Here is an 8,203-nt window from a genome sequence, read left to right on the forward strand (position 1 = left end):
TTTGTATTTTTTTTCTTTATTTATTAAGGATTTCTGCCTCATCCCCACAACCACTTCCCATTTCCCTCCCCCTCCCCCGATCAAGTCCCCCCCCCCATCTGCTCGAAGAGCAATCAGGGTTCCCTGACCTGTGGGAAGCCCAAGGACTGCCCACCTCTATCCAGGTCTCGTAAGGTGGGCATTCAAACTGCCTAGGCTCCCACAAAGCCAGTGGAGACGGAGCACGAGCAAGGAACTCAGGACCACGAGGGGTGCACCCACACACTAAGACAATGGGGATGTTCTATTAGGTTTGGTTTTTACAGAAGGTCAGGAACCCTCTCACCTGAAATGTTCACTGGAAGAACTCAGACCCATTTCCTTAATCAAGTCAACAAGATCTATGGCTGTCACTGACAGTAGTTTAGAAGTTTGATGGAAGCAACTGTTTTTGTGAAAAGGATACCGATAAAATCAAGCAATATATTGTGATTGAGAATGGCAGGATTCCAGAGTTGCAGAGCCTCGAACTCCAGTAGTTTCGTGATCACAGCTGGTGCTGACATCAAGTCTATCATGACCAGGTCAGACTGTCACTCTAAACATCTTAACGGGGATCTGTCCTATAGGCTAAGAGGCCGCTGTGCTTCTAGTCCTGAGACAGCTAGACTGCTGAGCTGGGCTGATTCCTTGTATCCTTGTATTTCTGGATATACAGAAGTGAGCGGAGCTGTGGTATCAGTTACCACAGTGGAAATTTGTGGTCCTCCCTTTAGTTTCTATATTTAAATTAAAGCCCATCAAAAGGGAAGCTAAGTGTCATTGGAAAATAACCTTATAATGTTATCTAAGGTAGCTACACAAATGCTGAACATCCCTCCCAAGCCTTCTCCATAGGGATCTCATCCCACAGAATAAGGAGGATGATAAGTCTCCTGGTTTCCTGCTTCTTCTAAATGTATGCTATCCAGCTAAAAGGCCCACTGTCCTAAATATCCTTTGTTTCTATCTTCTTTCTGCCACCCAGATGCAACATGCATGCTCAGACCTGACCCGCATTAAATTCCTCCTGGCCATTTCATTAACCCCTCTTCCCAATATCAGCTAATGCTGCCTTTAGACTATTCTCCTCCTTCTAGCTGAGACACCCCGCCAAGAGTTAGCTTAGTAAAGGACAAATTTAATTGTTATTCACCGCTGAAAACTTTTTCATATATATGTATTGACCTTAATATAAAAGTCCAAATTATGAATCGTAGCTGCCAGACGCTCTAACACTTAACATCTGCTTTGACTCATCTCTTATGATTTTCTATTCCCTCTCTTACAGTAAGTTCCAATAAAAGTGAACCACTTTCATTTCCTTAGAATGGAGTCAGGCTTTTGCATGACCTGGCTCTGTCTAAGCAGCCTCCTCCCTTTATTAAATCCCACTAAGCCTTGAGACTTCAGAAACAACAGCAAGGTTCCTGGAACATCTTTCTGGACCCCTGAAGAGCAAGCTAGGATTGGTCATCTCTTTCTCTCCTTCTCATTTAACCCTTATTGTACCTTCTCTTAGTGGAGTTATCTTTGGATTCCCACACTGAACTCTATTCTCCCCAATACTCTGGTATCCAGTAAAAATCAAGCACTTGACAAAATATTTGTTGAAATTAAAGAATTATATTTTTCTTCATTTTTAGCGATGTATTCTATAATATCCTTTAAAAGATAATCATATTTTTATTCCATATTTTTCCAATGTACTTAAGTAATATGAAATAGCATATAAACAGCATAGAATTGACTGGGAACTTTACTAAAGAGAGTCTACATCATTGAGTTTAACTTTCTACAAGCCATGTGTTAGACTGATTTGTGTTGCTATAACAAAATGCTCAAGTCTGGGTAATTGGTACAGTACTTCAGCATTCTGGCGACTTGAGAAAGGAACCAACCTCATGCAAAAAGGACTGATATTTGAGTCTAAGAAGCAAGAGAACTGAAAGGCTATGCTCATTCTTTTTAAAATAACCCATTATTGTGGGGTTACACATCAATTTTTTGACATCTGAATCACTCTGAAGAGATGGCATTAATCAATTCCAAAGGCTTACTTTTTGTTGAGTACTGCTTCTTAAATATTACATAACTTCTGAATGAAAGACAAAAATCTTCAATTCTCTTAAACCTTTGGAGAAATAGATTGTTTCCAAACCTTGACAGACAGAAACTTATACATCTAGCTTCATAATCATTCCTTATCTTCCTACAGGTTTGTTTTGAAAACCTCATGCTGTCTTCACTTGACATATTACAAGGAAAAGCAAGCTTTCTTCTGACAATGTATAGCCCCGATTGTTAAAGGACATCATAATAATTATAATTTTAGACTTCATAATGGCAGATAAACAATCAATGCTGTTTAACAACTTGGATATTAAAATGGAGCTTTCCTGGGGTATTAGCAGCCTTAATTTCAATAAGTCACCATTGATTTGCAGTAGTATGTGTGCACACAGGATCTCTTTAACTTACAGGGACAAAAACCTCTGCACCTTACTAAAATGGTCAGCCATCTGTAAAGAAAGAGAAGTCCTGCTAAAGCCAAGGGGCAAGAGAAGGGTCTACAGTACCTGGTTAGAACCTCAGCCTTTCAACTCAGAAGTGTGGATCTCAATATCCATCCTGTTTTAAGTTCCCCCTAAGCTCCAGTCTCTTCATATATGATGAAGGAAAAACACCAGTAGCTTCCTAAGGCTGGCGGAACACTTAACTGCACTGTAAGATGTGGAGAGCTAGGATTTGGCACCTGTCACTGACTGATTCCTAAAAACCTAGGGCAAGGAGAACATCTGATTAAAAGGACCTTACCAGCCTGGATATTAAAGGAATAGTGAGGACCAAGGAACCAGGATGAGGGGAGAGGGGAGTGGATATGTGTGGCCATTTCTCAGTGTATTTATTAAACTCTAGCTTCTGAACTGGGGTTCAGAACTCTAGGCTTGGAGTCAGCAAAGCAGAAATGAATTGTGATAGCTCCAGTTCTGTCATGGAAAATCTTCTCAGTAAACTGCAGGGTGAGGCAGCAGGCTGATGCCCTGCTCTCCAGGAGACTTTCAAGTTCACTGGATGCATGGGGATGCTCAGTGCTCCTGGCTCATCATGAACACCGTGACTCACTTGTCAGGCAGCAAACTTGATTGCCTTAGTTTTCTTCTAACATTAAACAGAATCATAGTAAATCGTGTCCTGAATGCAATGCTGGAGTAAGCTGGAGGGTAGTTTGAAGTTAATTTCACATACTGAAAAATACTGGCTTGTGTGGACTGTGTCAAGAGGTCTGTCAAACTTTTCCTGGTAAGATAATTTAAAACAAAAACAAAATCAAAATTCATAAGAGGATGAGAAGGATGTTTGCTGAAAGCTCATGAAACTAAAAAGCTTCTTTATTGCCAAAAACTACTGTTTGAGTGGAGAGGCAGCCTTCAGAACTGGAAAAGATCTTTTCTAGATATAGACCCGACAGGGTGTTGGTGTCCAAAATAAACAAAAAACTAAAGCAAAAATAAAAATAAAAAACTACCTCTCATCAAGAAAGCAAATAACTAAAAATTGGGGCTTGGAACTACACAGAAAGTTATCAAAAGAAGAAATACAAATGAGCAATGAATAGTTTTTAAATGGCCAATATGAGTGAGGTCCCATAGACCACAAAACATTGAAGGCTATTGCCAATATTCTTAGTAACCCTCCAGACCTTGAGGCTCAGGCTCTGTCGCTGAAGATGCTACGTTCATAAGTCACAGGACATAGAGAAATCAAGTTGGTACCAACCTAGAAGCTTCATTCCTACCAGGCAGCTTTCACAATGCTCTTGGAGAAGAGTGAGTCTTACCCACTGTGCATATCTGCTTTCTCTGTGGCTTCTGGGGACCTGTACCGTAGTCCTCACACAGAAGTCACCCCTAAGGGTTTCAATGATGCCTGGCCTGGCAAGACACCCCATAGGTGCAACACTGGCTTGAAGTAGCTCTTACGTCTTCTCCAAGAGAGTAATGAGTATTTCATGCTTGAGCTCAGCTTACTTTTTTTTTTTTAACTCTAACAGATCTAGGGAATGGTCACCTCAAGTAGCTCCCAGCACCTCAGATCACAAAGAAGCCCCATATATCATGCGATGAAATGGTCAACTCTTTGCAATCCAGTGCCTATAATATTTTCAAATGATGTTGTGTGTGTGTGTTGAGAGCACACCTGTGTGTGGGTTCATACGCATATGCTTGTGTGTTGCCATGTGTGTGGAGGCCTGGAATTGGCATCATATCTTTTCCTCAATCATTGTTATCCTTAGGATATTTTTAGCACTGGGTCCCGTGCTGAACTCAAAGCTTGCCAATTCCAGCTAGTCTAGTTAGCTAGCTTATCCAGGGGACCCTCTATCTTTGGCGGGATTTCAGGAGGCCACTGTGCATATCTCCTTTCTCTGTGGCTTCTGGGGACCTGTACCGTAGTCCTCAGACATCTGTAGCAAGTATCCCTGAGCCATCTTAGCCATTTTCCTGGACCTTTTGTATTTTTTTCATAGATAATATGCAATTTCACCTCCTTTCAGAAGAGTGTTCAGTAGAAACAAAAACTTTTCTGGTTAGAGGGACTTGATTTATTTTATGTATTATTTATTTGTGTTTGAGTGTATGCACATGTGTGCATGTGTGTAGGTGGGCTCACCACTGTAGTTTCTTGATGCGACCAGAGATTGATGATGAGATCACTTCCTCAGTCCCTCCTGTCTCCATCTTAGTTTTTGAGACAATTTTTCATTGAGCCAGGAATTCACCAGTTGGTTAGAGCGGCTGATAAATGAGTCTCTGTGACCCTCCTGACTCTGTTTCCCCAAGACTAGGGTCACAGGCATGTGCTGTCATTCCTGGCCTTTTAGGGGCTACTAGGGATCAGAACTCAGCTTCTTGTATTTGCATATCAAGTGCTTCACTCACTGAGTCATCTCCCTAGACCCCAGATCTTCTTTAAATGCTTTTCTCGGGCTGCTCATACAAACAGAAGCATGTCCAACCTCCCACCCCAGGAGGAACTAAGGAAAACTCAGCCTTAGAGTGAGCTTGTCCTTCATTCCCAGCCCATCCGCTACAGCAGAGAGGCAACCACTGTTATCCACCTAATGAAGGCCACTGCAAACACTGACTGAACACAGCCCTGGTTAGCCCACTGAGAAGCCGAAGAGATCCAATCTCATCTTCCCCCTCCACTTCATTCAACTGGGTTCACAATGCAACTCCATAATATCTCTCTTAGAATCTAACCAGCTCTTCAAATGACCAAATAAACATCCCGTGCTTGGCACTGTCATCTTCACGGTTCTTTCTATGTCTCCTCTTGGGAAGAAGCTGCGTTTATTTTCATCACATGCATGCCAGAAAAGTAAATGGGCTTTGAAACAAAGATGGAGGTGCATTTTGAAGAGTAGTTAATTCTCCTTATTATTCAAGCGTTCATCTTCCCACCACCCACTGGCCCGGGCATTGTTTCTGGGCTGCTCACTGTAGTCTTACTCTTTACTATTGTTTTCCAGGAGATGAAATTTTAGACTAAGTAAACTAGACTTGTGCAAAATAAACACAGCGGCATAGTCTTGAATTATTTGCTGAAGGTGTATTGAGTGGAGGTTACATGTTTACACATTCTACCTTCAAATGGGAGAAAAATTCTACTGCCATTTCCCTGAAAACATCCCAACTGACGATATTGAGAAAAACAAACCAAACTTCTTCATAGAAGGTATCTTATTCTCTGTCAGATAAAACAATCTTTTAAAGGCTTGGGTTAGAATCTTTTGGATAAACAGTGAGTCTAATTTAAAGTTCATGCCTGTTCTCTAGGGGAACACACTGATAGAATGAACACATATAAAGAGAGACTATTCAGTTGGCCTATGATCTGGGTAGCCCAACAATGTCCGTCTTCACCCTAAAGAGTCTGAGAACTCAGTAGCTGCTCAATCTAGGTGCCTGACTGTCTCAGCAGTCCCAGACGGGTACCAAAGACCTCAAGAATCCTTGGAGAGCTCCAGGTCTTCGCTCTTGGAAGGCCAGAGTAGCTGGGTTCTGCTATCTAGGGATGGCAGCAACAGCAGCAGTGACAGTGGACAGTGGTAGCTACAGGGTGGACGAACTCCTGAACAAGTCACAAAGGTAAACATGCAAAAAGCAAAAAAACTTCACCTAAGACCCTTTTATATCTTGGACATAAAAAAAAAGTTTAATTCACATCTAGAGCAAGTTTTTACACTTCAGTTAATGTAGTCAAGAAGATCTCCCACAGACACTCCCCGGGGTTAATACAAGCAGATAAGCCTTCACAAGTGCACTCAAGGGTCCTGGGAGTGATACTAACCACGGCAGTACTTCTCAGTGCTGTTTCTCATCCTAGATACCATGACTATATGGAATCTATAGCAGAAAGTCTTTACACAGTGGTTCCCAGGTGAACCAGAAAGCTTGCCTTCCTCACACACAGGAAAAGGGCTGAGATTTGCCTGCTGAACCTGCTACTGTGCTTTAAGAAGACACTCTATCCACTCGTTAAATATTCTTTACATAGTCACTGGCTATTGCTGCCCACAGTCGGTGTAGCTGTGGTCTAGTGTCCCAGATGACTAGTGTGTCCTCCTTTTGTTATGCTTCCTAATCTTTGTTCTCACTAGAACTGTGTATTTTATGTTTCTGTTGACGTTTCCTCTTGACCCCGCGTCTCTGTCCTACCATGGTTTCCCCTCCACGGTGACCCATGATGGCTCAGTCGCCCTCCTTTGTCTCCCTTGCCCATCCACCTCTGGGAGCAGCTGAGGATGCTTAGGTTCCTACCCCGCCCACCAGAAGCAGGCGTATTCCTAGTGACCTTCTTGGACATATGTAACTGATGTTTTGATTTTAGAGGCTCATGTTAAGAGGCTCTATTCTGAACTTCAACGTTTAGACTGGCGGTGTGACTATTGAAAGTCTACGATAACTGTTAAAGCAGAATGAGTGCAGTTTATATTAAGGAATAGCCACGAACCCTTAGGGGCCAGGAGCAGAATGGAGTCTCAGTGTGAACTACCCCTCAAGGGCTGATACACTTGAAACTCTGGCCCTCAGCTGGTAGCATTGTTTTAGAGATTTTTGGACTCATTAGAAGGTGTAGACTTATGGGAAGAGGTGATTCACCAATGGCAGCCCAACATCTGGTCCTTTCTCTGCTTTCTGATTGCTCATGTACTGCGATCAGAGACCTGGTCCTTCTACCACCTCACCTTCATGCCAGGATAGATTGCGCCCTCTCAGAACATAAGCCAAGTCAAGTTCCCCCTTTCCCTAATGCCTCCTTCACAAGTATTTGCTCCCAGCAATGAGGAAAGTCACTAATAAAAGGATCATTGTAAAAGCTGAATCTGTACTCTGTCTGAATTGTAGCTCATATGTGGACAGGACTGAGGAAAGCTATGTCTGTGAAAAATTTTTATCATCTGCGAAACAGTGATCTTGCTATGACTCGTGTGTATGTGTGTGTGTGTGCGTGTGTGCATGTGTGCACACACACAGTGCCTTTGCTTTGTATTATTAGCCTATTCTAATATACTAATAGGCCTAGAGTCGAGTGACAAAATTTATTTCACTTGTAAATTAAATCTATCTAGGGATAAGATCAATTTTTTCTGCATGAGCTGCCTTTTCAGCTCAACTCAGGTGTTTTATGATAGAAGATAAATGTGCAAACCTGCTGTATGTTGTAACAGGTCCTAGACCTTAGTTGGCCTCCAGACCTTAGCACAACTGATGCCATGATGGAAATACCATTCAGGCCTAGAAGTTTCTATCACTTTCCAGTAATGAAGTCCAACACTCAACTCGGCCCTTATTTGAACCCTTCCTTGTCTCTTTCCTAATCTAAAGTCTCCTGGGTCATGGTACCTGCCAGGTTGTTGTGTAAGAGAAGGTCTGAGTATACCATGCATTAGTCACTTTTCTTTTTGCTGTGACAACCTAAGGACAAAGGAGGATTTTTTGGTTCATATTTAGAGGATTCAGCCCATCAGGTGGGGAGTCGTGGTGGCAATGACTTGAAGCAGCTACTCCCATCACATGTAGTCGGGAAGCAGAGAGACGAATCCTGATTATCAACTCTCTTTCTCCTTTTCAGTTTGGGACCTCAGTCCATAGGACTGTCCAAAGGTAGTCTTATC

Source organism: Microtus oregoni, unplaced genomic scaffold, assembly GCF_018167655.1.
Source record: "Microtus oregoni isolate MIOR12 unplaced genomic scaffold, Mior012 000009F_ref0000495, whole genome shotgun sequence".
In the NCBI taxonomy this organism is placed as follows: Eukaryota; Metazoa; Chordata; class Mammalia; order Rodentia; family Cricetidae; genus Microtus; species Microtus oregoni.